This window comes from Pseudophryne corroboree, chromosome 1 (genome assembly GCF_028390025.1).
Source record: "Pseudophryne corroboree isolate aPseCor3 chromosome 1, aPseCor3.hap2, whole genome shotgun sequence".
Taxonomy (NCBI): domain Eukaryota; kingdom Metazoa; phylum Chordata; class Amphibia; order Anura; family Myobatrachidae; genus Pseudophryne; species Pseudophryne corroboree.
Genome location: NC_086444.1, coordinates 729,771,628 through 729,783,522, shown reverse-complemented (window position 1 = coordinate 729,783,522; position 11,895 = coordinate 729,771,628).

Below are 11,895 nucleotides of genomic sequence, written 5' to 3'. Positions count from 1 at the left end.
CAATCTGAAATGGAAACGATTAGGATTTTAAAGGAAAGCCAGCTGCAAATGGGGCTGACAATGTCAGGAAGGCACCATATAGCACAATGTCATGCCGCACGGTACCATACGGCACAACATGATGCTATACTAACTGTGCCGGCAAGCGTACCCTACCGGCGCAAGTGACAATTAAGTCTAACGGTTGTAGGGATGCTGAATACTGGTTTAACCCAGATATTCAAACAATTAGGATATTAAGAAAAAGCAAGCTGGATATGGGACGGACGTTAGGAAGGCACCATATAGCACAATGCCATGCCGCACGGCACAATACGGCACAGCATGATGCTATACTAACTGTGCCGGCAAGCGTACCCTAACGGCGCAAGTGACAATTAAGTCTAACGGTTGTATGGATGCTGAATACTGGTTTAAACCAGATATTCAAACTATTAGGATATTAAGAAAAAGCAAGCTGAATATGGGACTGAAAATGGTACAAAGGCACCATACAGCACTGCATAGTTTTAGAGACGCATTATATTATGAAATGCAAACTATTAGGATTTGAAATGAAAGCAAGCTGGAAATGGGCTGACAACTTCAGCAAGGCACAATACAGCCATCAGAACATGTTATACCCAGCAATACAAACTATTACGATATGAAAGGAAGATAGTTATGTAAAACGAATACAAAAGATATTTACCTGTGCACTGAAGCCAACAAACATCTAGTCCGGCAGCTTCGGAAACACAATAGTTTGCAGCACTGGATCCTGATGCTCGCTTTTAATGTCACCCACAGAGCTGTCCTTCGTGTTTGAAGACATTTGCTTCCTCTTGCAAATTTGCTAATGGATGAAGCACACCATTTTCTTTCAGGTACCCAAAAACCTCAACATTCAAAAGAGTAGCTGCCCTAGTGAGAAGTGGAAACAATACTAGTAAGTAAAGTCTGTAAACAATATAAAACGGACCATTTCAAATGCAAAACACCCTACAGGAAGTCAACAAATCACATGATGCCATAATGGAAGGCACCTTATAGAACTGGATATACTTAAAACTTGGACCATTAAGGTGCCTTGAAAAGCAAGTTTGAGGAACTTTGTATTAGGATATTAGGAAAAAGCAAGCTGCATATGGGAGAGAGAAAACTTTAGGTAGACACCATACAGAACAATGCCACGACATACGGCACAACACCACATAGTTTTAGAAACGCATTACATTCGGAAATAGAACAGTTAGGATATTAAGAGCAAGCTGAATATTAGACTCAAAATGTTACGAAAGCACCATACAGCACACTGTCACACCATACAACACAATACCACAGTTTTAGAGACACAATACATTCTGAAATTGAAATGGTTAGGATATTAAGAGCAAGTTGGATATTTGACTCAATGTTGGGGGGGAAAAAACCCATGCAGCACAATGTCACACCAAAAGGCACAACATAGTTTTAAGACGCAATACATTCTGAAAAGCAAACGGTTAGGATATTAAGAGCAACCTGGATATTTGACTCAATGTTAGGAAAGCATCATACGGCACAACACCACATAGTTTTAGAAACACATTACATTATGAAAAGCAGTTAGGATGTTAGGAGCAAGCTGGATATTTGACTCAAAATGTTAGGAAAAAACCATACAACAATACCACAGTTTTAGAAACACAATAAATTTTGAAATATAAACTGTTAGGATATTAAGAGCAAGCTGGATAATTTACTTCAAATGTTAGGAAAGTACCATACAGCACAATGTCATACCATACGGCACTCCGCCAGTTTTTAAGACGCATTATATAAACGGTTAGGATATTAAGAGCACCCTGGATATTTGACTCAAAGTTATGAAAGCACCATATAGCACAATGTTACATAGTTTTAGAGACTCATTACATTCTGAAAAGCAAACTGTTAGGATGATAGGAGCACGCTGGATATTTGACTCAAAATGTTAGGAAAAACCCATACAGTACAATGTTACATCAAAAGGCACAATGCAACATAGTTTTAAAGATGCAATACATTCTGAAAAGCAAACTGTTAGGATATTAAGAGCAAGCTGGATATTTGACTCAAAATGTTAAGCAAGCACCATACAGCACAATGTTACATAGTTTTAGAGACCCATTACATTCTGAAAAGCAAACATTTGGGATATAAAGTAAGAGCAACCTGGATATTTGATTCAAAATGTTAGGAAAATAACATACAGTACAATGTCACACCATAAGGCACCACACAACATAGTTTTAAAGATGCAATACATTCTGAAAAGCAGACTGTTAGGATATTAAGAGCAACCTGGATATTTGACTCAAAATGTTAGGAAAGCACAATACAGCACAATGTTACATAGTTTTAGAGACCCATTACATTCTGAAAAGCAAACAGTTGGGATATAAAGTAAGAGCAACCTGGATATTTGATTGAAAATGTTAGGAAAGCACAATACAGCACAATGTTACATAGTTTTAGAGACCCATTACATTCTGAAAAGCAAACAGTTGGGATATAAAGTAAGAGCAACTTGGATATTTGACTCAAAAGGTTAGGAAAGTATAATGTTACATAGTTTTAGAGACCCATTACATTCTGAAAAGCAAACAGTTGGGATATAAAGTAAGAGCAACTAGGATATTTGACTCAAAAGGTTAGGAAAGCACAATGTTACATAGTTTTAGAGACCCATTACATTCTGAAAAGCAAACAGTTAGGATGCTAGGAGCAAGCTGGATAGTTGACTCAAAATGTTAGGGAAAAAACCATACAGCATGTCACACCATACAACACAATACAATACCACATAGTTTTAGAAACACAACACATTCTCAAATTGAAACGGTTAGGATATTAAGTAAGAAAAACCTAGATATTTAACTTAAAATGTTAGGAAAAAAACCATACAGTACAAAGTCACACCATAAGGCACCACGCAACATAGTTTTAAAGATGCAATACATTCTGAAAAGCAAACTGTTAGGATATTAAGAGCAACCTGGATATTTGACTCAAAATATTAGGAAAGCACAATAAAGCACAATGTTACATAGTTTTATAGACCCATTACATTCTGAAAAGCAAACAGTTGGGATATAAAGTAAGAGCAACCTGGATATTTGATTCAAAATGTTAGGAAAAAACCATACAGTACAATGTCACACCATAAGGCACTACACAACATAGTTTTAAAGATGCAATACATTCTGAAAAGCAAACTGTTAGGATATTAAGTAAGAGCAACTTGGATATTTGACTCAAAGGGTTAGGAAAGCACAATACAGCACAATGTTACATAGTTTTAGAGACCCATTACATTCTGAAAAGCAAACAGTTGGGATATAAAGTAAGAGCAACTTGGATATTTGATTCAAAAGGTTAGGAAAGCACAATACAGCATAATGTTACATAGTTTTAGAGACCCATTACATTCTGAAAAGCAAACAGTTAGGATGCTAGGAGCAAGCTGGATAGTTGACTCAAAATGTTAGGGAAAAAACCATACAGCATAATGTCACACCATACAACACAATACCACATAGTTTTAGAAACACAACACATTCTGAAATTGAAACTGTTAGGATATTAAGTAAGAAAAACCTGGATATTTGACTTAAAATGTTAGGGAAAAAAACCATACAGCACAATGTTACACCATAAGGCACAACACAACATAGTTTTTGAAACACATTACATTCTGAAATAGAAACGGTTAGGATATTAAGAGCAAGCTGAATATTAGACTCAAAATGTTACGAAAGCACCATGCAGCACACTGTCACACCATACAACACTATACCACAGTTTTAGAGACAATACATTCTGAAATTGAAATGGTTAGGATATTAAGAGCAAGTTGGATATTTGACTCAATGTTGGGGGGAAAAAAAAACCATGCAGCACAATGTCACACCAAAAGGCACCACGCAACATAGTTTTAAAGACGCAATACATTCTGAAAAGCAAACGGTTAGGATATTAAGAGCAACCTGGATATTTGACTCAATGTTAGGAAAGCATCATACGGCACAACACCACATAGTTTTAGAAACACATTACATTATGAAAAGCAGTTAGGATGTTAGGAGCAAGCTGGATATTTGACTCAAAATGTTAGGAAAAAACCATACAACACAATACCACAGTTTTAGAAACACAATACATTTTGAAATATAAACTTTTAGGATATTAAGAGCAAGCTGGATAATTGACTTCAAATGTTAGGAAAGTACCATACAGCACAATATCATACCATACGGCACTCCGCCAGTTTTTAAGACGCATTATATAAACTGTTAGGATATTAAGAGCACCCTGGATATTTGACTCAAAGTTATGAAAGCACCATATAGCACAATGTTACATAGTTTTAGAGACTCATTACATTCTGAAAAGCAAACTGTTAGGATGATAGGAGCACGCTGGATATTTGACTCAAAATGTTAGGAAAAACCCATACAGCACAATGTTACATCAAAAGGCACAATGCAACATAGTTTTAAAGATGCAATACATTCTGAAAAGCAAACTGTTAGGATATTAAGTAAGAGCTACCTGGATATTTGACTCAAAAGGTTAGGAAAGCACAATGTTACATAGTTTTAGAGACCCATTACATTCTGAAAAGCAAACAGTTAGGATGTTAGGAGCAAGCTGGATAGTTGACTCAAAATGTTAGGGAAAAAAACCATACAGCATAATGTCACACCATACAACACAATACAATACCACATAGTTTTAGAAACACAACACATTCTCAAATTGAAACGGTTAGGATATTAAGTAAGAAAAACCTGGATATTTGACTTAAAATGTTAGGAAAAAAAACATACAGTACAAACTCACACCATAAGGCACCACGCAACATAGTTTTAAAGATGCAATACATTCTGAAAAGCAAACTGTTAGGATATTAAGAGCAACCTGGATATTTGACTCAAAATGTTAGGAAAGCACAATAAAGCACAGTGTTACATAGTTTAGAGACCCATTACATTCTGAAAAGCAAACAGTTGGGATATAAAGTAAGAGCAACCTGGATATTTGATTCAAAATGTTAGGAAAAAACCATACAGTACAATGTCACACCATAAGGCACTACACAACATTGTTTTAAAGATGCAATACATTCTGAAAAGCAAACTGTTAGGATATTAAGTAAGAGCAACTTGGATATTTGACTCAAAGGGTTAGGAAAGCACAATACAGCACAATGTTACATAGTTTTAGAGACCCATTACATTCTGAAAAGCAAACAGTTGGGATATAAAGTAAGAGCAACTTGGATATTTGATTCAAAAGGTTAGGAAAGCACAATACAGCATAATGTTACATAGTTTTAGAGACCCATTACATTCTGAAAAGCAAACAGTTAGGATGCTAGGAGCAAGCTGGATAGTTGACTCAAAATGTTAGGGAAAAAAAACATACAGCATAATGTCACACCATACAACACAATACAATACCACATAGTTTTAGAAACACAACACATTCTCAAATTGAAACGGTTAGGATATTAAGTAAGAAAAACCTGGATATTTGACTTAAAATGTTAGGGAAAAAAACCATACAGCACAATGTTACACCATAATACACAACATAGTTTTTGAAACACATTACATTCTGAAATAGAAACGGTTAGGATATTAAGAGCAAGCTGGATATTCGACTCAAAATGTTTGGAAAGCACCATACGGCACAACGCCACATAGTTAGAGACGCATTACAATCTGAAATGGAAACGATTAGGATTTTAAAGGAAAGCCAGCTGCAAATGGGGCTGACAATGTCAGGAAGGCACCATATAGCACAATGTCATGCCGCACGGCACAGCATGATGCTATACTAACTGTGCCGGCAAGCGTACCCTAACGGCGCAAGTGACAATTAAGTCTAACGGTTGTAGGGATGCTGAATACTGGTTTAACCCAGATATTCAAACTATTAGGATATTAAGAAAAAGCAAGCTGGATATGGGACGGACGTTAAGAAGGCACCATATAGCACAATGCCATGCCGCACGGCACAGCATGATGCTATACTAACTGTGCCGGCAAGCGTACCCTAACGGCGCAAGTGACAATTAAGTCTAACGGTTGTAGGGATGCTGAATACTGGTTTAAACCAGATATTCAAACTATTAGGATATTAAGAAAAAGCAAGCTGGATATGGGACTGAAAATGGTACAAAGGCACTATACAGCACTGCATAGTTTTAGAGACGCATTATATTATGAAATGCAAACTATTAGGATTTGAAATGAAAGCAAGCTGGAAATGGGCTGACAACTTCAGCAAGGCACAATACAGCCATCAGAACATGTTATACCCAGCAATACAAACTATTACGATATGAAAGGAAGATAGTTATGTAAAACGAATACAAAAGATATTTACCTGTGCACTGAAGCCAACAAACATCTAGTCCGGCAGCTTCGGAAACACAATAGTTTGCAGCACTGGATCCTGATGCTCGCTTTTAATGTCACCCACAGAGCGGTCCTTCGTGTTTGAAGACATTTGCTTCCTCTTGCAAATTTGCTAATGGATGAAGCACACCATTTTCTTTCAGGTACCCAAAAACCTCAACATTCAAAAGAGTAGCTGCCCTAGTGAGAAGTGGAAACAATACTAGTAAGTAAAGTCTGTAAACAATATAAAACGGACCATTTCAAATGCAAAACACCCTACAGGAAGTCAACAAATCACATGATGCCATAATGGAAGGCACCTTATAGAACTGGATATACTTAAAACTTGGACCATTAAGGTGCCTTGAAAAGCAAGTTTGAGGACCTTTGTATTAGGATATTAGGAAAAAGCAAGCTGCATATGGGAGAGAGAAAACTTTAGGTAGACACCATACAGAACAATGCCACGACATACGGCACAACACCACATAGTTTTAGAAACGCATTACATTCGGAAATAGAACAGTTAGGATATTAAGAGCAAGCTGAATATTAGACTCAAAATGTTACGAAAGCACCATACAGCACACTGTCACACCATACAACACAATACCACAGTTTTAGAGACAAAATACATTCTGAAATTGAAATGGTTAGGATATTAAGAGCAAGTTGGATATTTGACTCAATGTTGGGGGAAAAAAAAACCCATGCAGCACAATGTCACACCAAAAGGCACAACATAGTTTTAAGACGCAATACATTCTGAAAAGCAAACGGTTAGGATATTAAGAGCAACCTGGATATTTGACTCAATGTTAGGAAAGCATCATACGGCACAACACCACATAGTTTTAGAAAAACATTACATTATGAAAAGCAGTTAGGATGTTAGGAGCAAGCTGGATATTTGACTCAAAATGTTAGGAAAAAACCATACAACACAATACCACAGTTTTAGAAACACAATACATTTTGAAATATAAACAGTTAGGATATTAAGAGCAAGCTGGATAATTGACATCAAATGTTAGGAAAGTACCATACAGCACAATGTCATACCATACGGCACTCCGCCAGTTTTTAAGACGCATTATATAAACTGTTAGGATATTAAGAGCACCCTGGATATTTGACTCAAAGTTATGAAAGCACCATATAGCACAATGTTACATAGTTTGAGAGACTCATTACATTCTGAAAAGCAAACTGTTAGGATGATAGGAGCACGCTGGATATTTGACTCAAAATTTTAGGAAAAACCCATACAGCACAATGTTACATCAAAAGGCACAATGCAACATAGTTTTAAAGATGCAATAAATTCTGAAAAGCAAACTGTTAGGATATTAAGAGCAAGCTGGATATTTGACTCAAAATGTTAGGAAAGCACAATGTTACATAGTTTTAGAGACCCATTACATTCTGAAAAGCAAACAGATGGGATATAAAGTAAGAGCAACCTGGATATTTGATTGAAAATGTTAGGAAAGCACAATACAGCACAATGTTACATAGTTTTAGAGACCCATTACATTCTGAAAAGCAAACTGTTAGGATGTTAGGAGTAAGCTGGATAGTTGACTCAAAATGTTAGGGAAAAAAAACATACAGCATAATGTCACACCATACAACACAATACAATACCAGATAGTTTTAGAAACACAACACATTCTGAAATTGAAATGGTTAGGATATTAAGTAAGAAAAACCTGGATATTTGACTTAAAATGTTAGGGAAAAAAACCATACAGCACAATGTTACATAGTTTAGAGACCCATTACATTCTGAAAAGCAAACAGTTGGGATATTAAGTAAGAGCAACCTGGATATTTTACTCAAAATGTTAGGAAAAAACCATACAGTACAATGTCACACTATAAGGCACCACACAACATAGTTTTAAAGATGCAATACATTCTGAAAAGCAAACTGTTAGGATATTAAGAGCAACCTGGATATTTGACTCACAATGTTAGGAAAGCACAATACAGCACAATGTTACATAGTTTTAGAGACCCATTACATTCTGAAAAGCAAACAGATGGGATATAAAGTAAGAGCAACCTGGATATTTGATTCAAAATGTTAGGAAAAAACCATACAGTACAATGTCACACCATAAGGCACTACACAACATTGTTTTAAAGATGCAATACATTCTGAAAAGCAAACTGTTAGGATATTAAGTAAGAGCAACCTGGATATTTGACTCAAAAGGTTAGGAAAGCACAATGTTACATAGTTTTAGAGACCCATTACATTCTGAAAAGCAAACAGTTAGGATGCTAGGAGCAAGCTGGATAGTTGACTCAAAATGTTAGGGAAAAAACCATACAGCATAATGTCACACCATACAACACAATACCACATAGTTTTAGAAACACAACACATTCTCAAATTGAAACGGTTAGGATATTTAGTAAGAAAAACCTGGATATTTGACTTAAAATGTTAGGAAAAAAGCATACAGTACAAAGTCACACCATAAGGCACCACGCAACATAGTTTTAAAGATGCAATACATTCTGAAAAGCAAACTGTTAGGATGTTAAGAGCAACCTGGATATTTGACTCAAAATATTAGGAAAGCACCATACAGCACAATGTTACATAGTTTTATAGACCCATTACATTCTGAAAAGCAAACAGTTGGGATATAAAGTAAGAGCAACCTGGATATTTGATTCAAAATGTTAGGAAAAAACCATACAGTACAATGTCACACCATAAGGCACTACACAACAGTTTTAAAGATGCAATACATTCTGAAAAGCAAACTGTTAGGATATTAAGTAAGAGCAACTTGGATATTTGACTCAAAGGGTTAGGAAAGCACAATACAGCACAATGTTACATAGTTTTAGAGACCCATTACATTCTGAAAAGCAAACAGTTGGGATATAAAGTAAGAGCAACTTGGATATTTGATTCAAAAGGTTAGGAAAGCACAATACAGCATAATGTTACATAGTTTTAGAGACCCATTACATTCTGAAAAGCAAACAGGATGCTAGGAGCAAGCTGGATAGTTGACTCAAAATGTTAGGGAAAAAAACATACAGCATAATGTCACACCATACAACACAATACAATACCACATAGTTTTAGAAACACAACACATTCTCAAATTGAAACGGTTAGGATATTAAGTAAGAAAAACCTGGATATTTGACTTAAAATGTTAGGGAAATAAACCATACAGCACAATGTTACACCATAAGGCACAACACAACATAGTTTTTGAAACACATTACATTCTGAAATAGAAACGGTTAGGATATTAAGAGCAAGCTGGATATTTGACTCAAAATGTTAGGAAAAAACCATACAACACAATACATTTTGAAATATAAACTGTTAGGATATTAAGAGCAAGCTGGATAATTGACTTCAAATGTTAGGAAAGTACCATACAGCACAATGTCATACAATACGGCACTCCGCCAGTTTTTAAGACGCATTATATAAACGGTTAGGATATTAAGAGCACCCTGGATATTTGACTCAAAGTTATGAAAGCACCATATAGCACAATGTTACATAGTTTTAGAGACTCATTACATTCTGAAAAGCAAACAGTTGGGATATAAAGTAAGAGCAACTTGGATATTTGATTCAAAAGGTTAGGAAAGCACAATACAGCATAATGTTACATAGTTTTAGAGACCCATTACATTCTGAAAAGCAAACAGTTAGGATGCTAGGAGCAAGCTGGATAGTTGACTCAAAATGTTAGGGAAAAAACCATACAGCATAATGTCACACCATACAACACAATACCACATAGTTTTAGAAACACAACACATTCTGAAATTGAAACGGTTAGGATATTAAGTAAGAAAAACCTGGATATTTGACTTAAAATGTTAGGGGAAAAAACCATACAGCACAATGTTACACCATAAGGCACAACACAACATAGTTTTTGAAACACATTACATTCTGAAATAGAAACGGTTAGGATATTAAGAGCAAGCTGAATATTAGACTCAAAATGTTACGAAAGCACCATACAGCACACTGTCACACCATACAACACAATACCACAGTTTTAGAAACACAATACATTCTGAAAAGCAAACTGTTAGGATATTAAGAGCACCCTGGATATTTGACTCAAAATATTAGGAAAGCACCATATAGCACAATGTTACATAGTTTTAGAGACTCATTACATTCTGAAAAGCAAACTGTTAGGATGATAGGAGCACGCTGGATATTTGACTCAAAATGTTAGGAAAAACCCATACAGCACAATGTTACATCAAAAGGCACAATGCAACATAGTTTTAAAGATGCAATACATTCTGAAAAGCAAACTGTTAGGATATTAAGAGCAACCTGGATATTTGACTCAAAATGTTAGGAAAGCACAATACAGCACAATGTTACATAGTTTTAGAGACCCATTACATTCTGAAAAGCAAACAGATGGGATATAAAGTAAGAGCAACTTGGATATTTGATTGAAAATGTTAGGAAAGCACATTACAGCACAATGTTACATAGTTTTAGAGACCCATTACATTCTGAAAAGCAAACAGATGGGATATAAAGTAAGAGCAACCTGGATATTTGATTGAAAATGTTAGGAAAGCACAATACAGCAAAATGTTACATAGTTTTAGAGACCCATTACATTCTGAAAAGCAAACAGATGGGATATAAAGTAAGAGCAACCTGGATATTTGATTGAAAATGTTAGGAAAGCACAATACAGCAAAATGTTACATAGTTTTAGAGACCAATTACATTCTGAAAAGCAAACTGTTAGGATATTAAGAGCAACCTGGATATTTGACTCAAAATGTTAGGAAAGCACCATACAGCACAATGTTACATAGTTTTATAGAACCATTACATTCTGAAAAGCAAACAGTTGGGATATAAAGTAAGAGCAACCTGGATATTTGATTCAAAATGTTACGAAAAAACCATACAGTACAATGTCACACCATAAGGCACTACACAACATTGTTTTAAAGATGCAATACATTCTGAAAAGCAAACTGTTAGGATATTAAGTAAGAGCAACCTGGATATTTGACTCAAAAGGTTAGGAAAGTATAATGTTACATAGTTTTAGAGACCCATTACATTCTGAAAAGCAAACAGTTAGGATGCTAGGAGCAAGCTGGATAGTTGACTCAAAATGTTGTTAGGGAAAAAAACCATACAGCATAATGTCACACCATACAACACAATACCACATAGTTTTAGAAACACAACACATTCTCAAATTGAAACGGTTAGGATATTAAGTAAGAAAAACCTGGATATTTGACTTAAAATGTTAGGAAAAAAACCATACAGTACAAAGTCACACCATAAGGCACCACGCAACATAGTTTTAAAGATGCAATACATTCTGAAAAGCAAACTGTTAAGATATTAAGAGCAACATAGTTTTATAGACCCATTACATTCTGAAAAGCAAACAGTTGGGATATAAAGTAAGAGCAACCTGGATATTTGATTCAA